This window comes from Camelus ferus, chromosome 3 (genome assembly GCF_009834535.1).
Source record: "Camelus ferus isolate YT-003-E chromosome 3, BCGSAC_Cfer_1.0, whole genome shotgun sequence".
NCBI lineage: Eukaryota > Metazoa > Chordata > Mammalia > Artiodactyla > Camelidae > Camelus > Camelus ferus.
Genome location: NC_045698.1, coordinates 61,367,784 through 61,376,266, shown reverse-complemented (window position 1 = coordinate 61,376,266; position 8,483 = coordinate 61,367,784). Strand labels below are relative to the sequence as shown.

Here is an 8,483-nt window from a genome sequence, read left to right as displayed (position 1 = left end):
CCTGCTCCTGTTTATCTGCCAGGGACAAAAACAAAAAAAACCAAAAAGTTGCAAGCCAGTGTTAAAGGGAAACAACAAACAAAGCCGAGTAAGGGTCTGTGGTGCTGGGAAGCAGGGGTAGATGAATTTCTGCAGGACTTCAACTGCCAGGATAATCAGAAGATAATCAGAAGTCCTCATTAGGGAGATAAAATAAAAATTTTAAAGCAGCCTCTAAATTTCAGGAATGGAATCCATTGATAAGAGTTCATTTTAAAAAGGAATCTCCACACTTGGAGCATGAGATCAGGCTTGTCAATTTCTGTCAGTTTCCAGATTCATAATGGGTGACTTGGCACCCTGGCTGACGGGCTGGCAAGAAAAGAGCTCTCATGTGTCATATCAGAGACCGCCACAGAAACCCGGGGCAATGTTATTTGTCACTTAAAGGAGGAGGCAGCCTGAGAGTGTCCCATCTGCCGGCTGCTGAGTCATCCCACTCTGGTAGCTATTTAAACAGAAGCGTCCAGCCGGCACGCAATCAACACTCCACTCAGACAATGCCCAGACCGCCAGAAATCGTGTTCAGCTTGGATTGCCCATGACAAGTACGACTTTCGAAAACAAGTTTCCGTCCTCTTTTCCCGGTATTGTCTGTCACTCTAGGGGGTTCTGACTTTTGGCTCCTTTCCTCAGAATGAGCCCATCCAGCCGATCCTCCAATGGAACCTTAGCCCCAGGGGCCACCAATTCCTGTTTCAACTTTTCTCACGGTCTTTCCAGTATTTCTTTCAAGTCAGCAAACATTGGCTGAGCACCTGTCACGGGTTAGGCGCTGACCTACAGGTAAGGGTTTGTTAAAGGATAAAGGAACACATTTCTTGCCTTTAGAGGCTAACAGTCTTGTGGAAGAGTCAGCCAGGTAACCAGGCAACCACAATACACCAAGTGATGGTTCCAGAACAGGTAAGTACAAGATGATGGTTTGGACCTTAATTTGAGGGGGTGGGGGGTGGGGGGCACCAATAAATACCCTTCTCTAAAAGCCATGACCCTCTGTGTGTGGCTATCTGGGAGGAACTGAAGGGATGTGGGAGGCATCAAAGGGATATGGGAGGAGTGATGTTTTAGAAGGGCTTTTCCAGTCTGAAGGTGTACTTGCATTTCTACCTGTCTGCCAGCCGTCGCCCCATTTGACCTGGGCTCTCACGGCTGCTCTGTCTGGCTGTGAGTACTACTGATGCTTCTTTTCCATGCCCATCCTCTAGGTGTTCCCTTCAGTGTGTCAGATGAGGACTCTCTTCATACTTGGCTGTCATCTGTCAGCCACAACTGTCCTGTCCAGAAGCACTGGCTTTGGCTTTCAAGCCTGCTTCCTGGCTGGCTTCTTCCCCACTCCATTAAGGAGGATACCATTCGAAATCACATGTGCTGCAGGTGCTGCTGATGAAAGTGCTAAAGTCGCTGGATGTGACTGACGTATTTGGGAAGGACAGGACAGTGTGCCCATGCAGTTGTTGTGTCCAAATACTGTTCTTATCTCCCAGTGGAAAGGTACTGTAAATAAAGAGAAAGGCCACTACCTTATTTTAAACATCTGAGCTAGGAGCTGTCCTAGGCACTACGTAAAAGCTCTATTTAGTTCTTGCAGTAGTAGTGTCCTTATGTTAGAATCCCATGTTATAGACTGAGGAAAGTCTGGCTCAGAGAGGTTAAGAGACTTACCCAAGGTCACACTGCTCTACAGTTTTTGGTTGAGTGTGACTCTACACAGATCTATGTGACTTTGAATCTAGTGTTCTTTAAAATCCTGGAATAGTTCACAGAAGGAGCTGTGGAACGTTAACACGGCAGTAAGATTTCTGATTCCAGTCTGATTATGAGTCTTTTAAGCATGATAGCACGAGTTTCTGACTCTTTGCTCTGAAACGTGAAACCGATTGGAACAAATTAGAGTAGAAGGAAGCAACGAATGTCTAGTAAAATCTAATTCATCCAATGAAAAGATTGATCAATACGTTTAAGTTCACAGAACTTTTAAGTAGAATAAAAGACACACTGGGAGAGAGATGTGGGGAAAATATGTCTGTTTTTATGACTTGTTGATATCTATGGGGTTTTTCCTTAAGCCTCAAAACAATTTACAGCATTGCCAGCAGCATTCAGTACATTCAGAACAGGATCATTTCACCCACAGCTGAACTAAGGCCATGCCTGGGACAGCACCGAGAACAGCCTTCCAGCAGACATGCCAGGGAGTAAGCCAGGGTCAGTGAGTGAAGAGGCAAGCAGGGCCATTTAAAGCAACATCGTTTATGTAAGTGTGATCTAATTGCTTCCACTGGAAATGGGTCATATTCAAGTCCAAAGAACCAGGGGCCTTAATGACCCCAGTGAAATCAGAATATGGCTTTTCTGTCAATCTCCTCGGAGAGTATGGCCCTCTGATGAAATAATGATGCTTGGATTCATTTCAGTCTGCCAGGTTTCCCACTCCCTTCTTGCTTCCTCACTGTTGATTTGTTATTTTTCTTTCTTTCTTTTCAGTTAAACACATTAAACTCAACAGGATATATCATATGACAGACTGGGATAAATTTACTACTGGGAATAGGGGAAAAGTATGGGACAAAGAAATAGGCCTTTTTTGCCTCTCACAGTCGTGATTCAGTTCTGACTCAAAAGGAAGTGTGCCACCTACTGAATCACGGAAACCACTTCCTGTAGCTGTTTGGTTTATTCTGGAAGGGCATTGGGCCAAGTCCTGCCCTGCCCTGACCCTGACTGGCTCTTCAGAGCCAAGGCGTTCACAGCTTGAGGTGGTTTGGCCTCAGACTCTGAGAACATGACATATTAAATTACAAGTGTCTCATTTCCTAGCAAGGAGTCTTCAGCAACATGAAAATGAACATGTGTTATTTGCAAACTGAGTGTATCGTTACTCAACCTGAATATCCTTACTATTTCAGAAGGTATGTATTGTGCATGACCACTCTCCAGATCTAAATGTACACTGGCTCTGTTTTTCCTGAGGGTCACATGGGCAATCTGTAGGGTGGCATTAACCAGATGAAGCGGCAAGTGTACCCTTTCATCTGGGAAGCAACACTGGACTTGTCTTCATTCATTCAACGTATTTGTGAGCACATGCTCACTGCCATGTACTTGCGTAGCTGTAGAGGATACAGTGGCAAACAAGACCTTCCGGCTCCTGACCTCATGGTGCTGATGTTCTACACTGTATGGAAATACATTCTCCCCTCTAGAGGCAGGGGCTGGGCTTTGCACACCATTAAAAGGAACATCAGCTAAAGTAAAGCTGTTGTTTCCTCTCTACCCAGAACATTTCGGACACCAAGATGTGTGGTTTTTCCTCACAAAGAAATTCTCCAATTCTTGGCAAACACGGACTGAGTAGCCTACAGTTTAACTCAGTTCTGACGCTGGTTGCCTGGAGTCAGCACAGACCCCTCGGGTTAGGGGCTCAGTCGCATCAGACTACTCCGGACATCACACACCAAGTCCCACTTGTCACCTGGACTTCTGAACGTGTGACATTGAGCATTCCCACAATTCCCTCCTGAGGTTTGGTAACTTGCTATAATGGCTCACAGAACTCAGAAAAAATACTTTACTGATGTTTACTGGTTTATTTTAAAGGATACAACTCAGAAATAGCCAGGGGGGAGATTTATATAAGTCAAGGTTTCGGGGGTGGAGGGTTAGGCAATGGAGCTTCTGTGTCCTCTCTGGGTGCATCACCCTCCCAGTACCTTGATCTGTTCACCATCCTGGAAACTCTACAGACTCCATAGTTTAGGATACACAAGGAGACTCCATTTTACAGGCTGACTGAGTCAGTCATTGGCTGGTGGTGATTAAGTCCATCTTCAGCCCCTCTCCCCTCCCTGGAGGTCAGGGAGTTGGTTGGAAATTTCCAACCCTCTAATCACATGGTTGGATCCTCTGGCCACCAGCCCCATCCTCCAAGAGTTACCTTATTATCACAAACTCAAGTATGGTTGAAAGAGGCTTATCATGAATAGCTAAAGATGCTCTTATCACCACTATCACTCAGGAAATCCCAAGAGTTTTAGGAGCTCTGTGCCAGGAACCAGGGAGGAGGACCAAAACGTCTATTTCTTATTATATCATAATCATGCAGTCTCAGCATCCAGCATTGGCCCTTGCATGAAGGAGTCCCTTCAATACTTGTTGGTAGAGTAAATATACAAAAGAAGAAAGAATAAAAGGAAGAAGGAAGGAAGAAAGGGAGGGAGGGAAAACCATCTCATTATTATCCTTTGTTGTGTTTGGAAGTGAAGATGAAAGCATCCAGTTTGTTTTTTTTTTTGCTTTTTTCCTTCTTGTAAACAACAGGTTTCTGTTCTTAGGTGGGTCTGGGGATTCTACAGCACCGCAGAACACATCGGGCTCTTTACCGGGAAGTTCTGGAACCCAGGAGGCCCATTCTGAGATCAAGTCAACACTTGAAGTCCTGAGAATCCCCTCTGAGAGCAAAAGGCTCTTTGTTCTTCTCTTCAGAGGGTCACAATCGCTAATGACAGAGAATCTGTCATTCCTCTGGTGGTCCATGCCCAATAGATGTGTTCAAGAATGGTTGCACATCTGTGCAACATGAAGCAAATAATTTACCCACCTTATAGAAGAGGTCTGAGAAGTCAAGGAAACTATATCTAGAATGGTGCTTGGCACACAATAGGCTCCTTGTAAACAGAAGCCATCACAACGGCAATTTCTCTTATTCTCATTACCATCACTGCTCTACTACTGTTACTTTGGTTGCATCTATAAAGCCAGCAGTTTTTCCTGGGTATGACCAGTGGCCTTGTGTTTAACAATAGCATCCTACAGTTCAGGGTGTCTCCTCCTTTCTAAACCTGTATTTTTCTTTGAACAGATCATAAAAACCTTAAATTGACATCCAGTTGAAAATCCCTGTCAAGAAGATACTGTCTGGGTTACTTACAAGTTTAATCTAAGAGAGCAATATTTTTTTCCCCAAGCATAAAATTATAACATTGAATGTTTTTAAAAAATCATATGTAATTCAAATATAAGTAATGTTAAAAGATAAACAGGCATATTAAAATTTTTAAGTATTTATTTGAGCAAAGATTGAATTAAATTGGGCAACACCAAACCAGAAGGAGCTCACTGACAGGAGCCTTGGGAAAGAATTTTCTAGAAAAGAACTGGAAGCAAAGTAAAAGATTACTGGCAATAGTGTAAGTAGTTGCATTAATTGGAAAAGACTCATTGGCTGTTTGTGACAGGGTGTCCTTAGGTTTCGATTTCTTAGCCTCAAGGCATTTGTAGGCTTAAGTTTTGGTTTGCTTACTAGGCTGCTAAGGCATTCGAACAACATTAGACTGATGGCCTCCTGATTTAATTAACCTAAGGTAGGTTGTTTTGGCCCTGCCCTAAGTAAGGTCTATTCTCTGTACATTTGACATAAAAGAAAAGGAAGAAGAAACCAGAAGGAAAAGAAAAAGAAGAGGAGAAGAAGTAAGAAGAGATGCAAAGGGGGAAAAAACATCCCCATCAAAAACACTGAAGAGAAATGGAGGTTTTATTGAAGCTCTCTTAAGTACTGCTGAGGCACCTGTACTGTAGCGCACACCACAAATGTAACTACTGTCTTGCTGAAAAGAGTTTCTCTTTCTATAGAAATCCCAACATCTCCCTTCATATAGCTTCTTCCTGACTTGGATGGCTCTTTTCTCACCTCGCATCCTCCAGATTATCCCAGAGGTGGCCCCTCTGTTTTCAGAAAGATCAGTTTAACCTCTTCTCAGCCTCCTTAGGTCCCCTCACCTATCACGACATCTGGCTCAACAAAGGACAGGAAGTTAGATGCTAAGTGAAACTTCCCCAAATCGAGACATTCAGGTAGCCAACCATTCTTAGAGCAATTTATAGCAAGCAAATAAATTAGTTCACAAGAGTCTCAGAAACCCAACAGTAATTTAAATCTTCATCTCCAGGTACAGTTTTGCTACTGTTTTTGTTCTGCTCACTGATGTATAGCAAGTGCCCATAAGAACACTTGGCATAAATATTTATTGAATAAATAAATAGTTAGAGAATTAGCATTTCAAGATATCTTTTCTACAGTTTTTCTCAAATGTTTTGTGTGAGACAAGTTGTCACACATGCATGCCTCCATAGAAGAGGATACAATTTTCTGTCATTACTTTTTTTATTATGTCATTTTAGGTCAAATGTTACAAAAAATGATATTGAACTCTTAACCAATCTATTTTTTCCATTGGAATATTGGCCTGACTGAGAAATAACATCAAGGAAAAATTATTTTTTTGGCAGAAAAATGTCCTCACTAAATTCTTGTATGTTTTGTTTTGATTTTTCCTTAGTGACTGGAGGTCAATTTCAATCCACTAAAGCACAGATTCCAAATTTTCAATCTGGTTTTCTTGAGTACAGCCTGGGTGCCAAGAATGAGGCAATGACACAACATCACTACCAAGACACACACACACACACACACACACACACACCCCAGAGTCCAGGGCATGTTCTGCTGACTTGCAGGCTTCTCCCCTCTAAAAGTTACTCTCAAAATCATGCTTTTAAATTTCAAATGGATCTATTCCCTCTCTCCCTAGCCAATTCTTAATGACCTTTTTTTGTCTAATCCACTGATCAGGGTCTTCCAGACCCTATAAGCTATCATAATGGAATCATCTATTGACCAAAGATAATGTGTCCTCTACTTATCCTTTCTTGCTTCCTTTTAAAAGTTGGATTTTCAATATGCTTGTGAGTGAATCAATGACTATAAATGTAATTACTGGAGAAACGATCATTTTGCTTTAGCCCAATAAAAGAGGAACTAAGTATTTTTGGCAGCCCCCAAAGAATCACATGTTATTAAACACATGTTGTAGAGGAGGGGCAGTGCCCTGAAGGAAAGAGTGGCACGCTAGACAGCCAAAAGAACAGACATCCACTACAAGTAATATGAGTACCAGGTTTGGGTGAGACCTATCTCTGCTGTGAGACTGGGGACAATTCACTCAAGATAAGCCTTAGTTTCTTCAGCTATAACTCAAGTATTGATATACTTGTCTCCTTACTTTGTAACTCTCCTTACTAAAGTTAACTGTATCTGTTGTTCTGTGAGTCTTCAATTCTCAGATTAATCTTTTCCTGTTATAGCCACATTCTCTATCATTGACAGAGAAATTCACCTGGTTATTTTGGCTTCTCTAATCCTGCTGCTGAGAACACCTCCAAGGGAGCTTTCGGTCAGGAGCTGACAATGGCATTTAAGGTCACTTGTGCTGTTGGTAGAGAAGGAGATTTGAAAGGACACCAGTATCTAACCACCAATAATACATATATATTTAATTTGGACCTAGTAACTTCCCTGATAATGATATTTAGCTCATATTTGTTATGTCCTAATTAATGCCAAGCTTTTTAGAAAATCCATCACCTCATTTAATTCTTACAGTCATCCTTGAAATAAGGTATCAGGGTGTTTGACTATAGTTATGGGGAAAAAAAAAACCCCAGCCTCCAGCTAACTTAAGCAGTAGGGCCTTTGTTGGCCCACATAACTGGTAGTCTAGAGAGGGTAGCTTCAGGGTTGGTTTATGGATCCAGTGGCTCCAAAATGTCACCAACTCCCCAGGTTCTGTCTCTGTCCTGATATCCACTGTTGGACCCCCTCTTGTACCAATTTCCCTCTATAGGATGGCCATCAACAGGAAACTTGCTTACTTACATATATCTAGCAAAGGAGAGTGAGTACCCCCACAGTGAAAAAAGCAAAAAAAAAAAAAAAAAAAAAAAAAGGCTTCTCCTCCTCATGGTCCACCTAACTTTAGTCAGCTGCTTAGCTCTGAGACAGCAGCTCCTGGGGATGGAAGTTAGAGGAAGGAGGAATATCATGGTATAATTAACTCATATTCCTGAATCCAATTATCCTGATTGATTTGGATGAATTAGAATTTACTCCTGAAGGTGGGGAGATTTTCTGGACGACACTGCCTACTACACAATGGAAAAGGAATTGAGCAAATTTGGGGAGCCAACTATAATATACATTACAGGAAAATACTGCTAATTCCCAATTTACAAATGAGAAAACTGAGGCATGAGGGAGAAAGATCAATTAATTTGCCCAAGAACATAACTGGGCCTTAGAAGTCTATCTCCATTCTAACAATTAATTTTTCTTCTCTGTGCATTTCTTGAAAGCTTATGATGTACAGGAGCAATTAAGAGAACGACCACAGCACTAGCCATCAAGAGATGAGATTACAATCCTGCTATATAACTTCTTTAAAAGTGAGAATGATAAAACTACTTACTGGAGTAGTGGCAAATATTCAGATAGAAACCGGGCAGAAGAGTGGCATCACTTGGGAACTTGTTTGAAATGCAGATTCTTTGCCCTACTCCAGACCCACTTAGTCAGAAGCTCTGGGGGCAGGGTCCAGCAATATGTGCTT

The 8,483-nt window shown here is 42.1% G+C and overlaps 1 long non-coding RNA gene across 3 annotated transcripts; it reads left to right on the top strand.

Annotated features, from left to right (window-relative positions):
• The first annotated feature begins 468 nt into the window (after positions 1–468).
• On the top strand, positions 469–7,788 carry LOC106730045. 3 transcript variants are annotated; one of them, XR_004318284.1, is made up of 4 exons: positions 469–587; positions 676–825; positions 1,248–2,296; positions 4,374–7,788. It is a non-coding gene; the product is annotated as an uncharacterized LOC106730045 (long non-coding RNA). The 3 variants fall into 3 exon arrangements; XR_004318283.1 differs by having other exon boundaries at positions 1,248–2,951; XR_001366474.2 differs by lacking the exon at positions 4,374–7,788 and adding an exon at positions 2,527–3,314.
• The last annotated feature ends 695 nt before the right edge of the window (positions 7,789–8,483 follow it).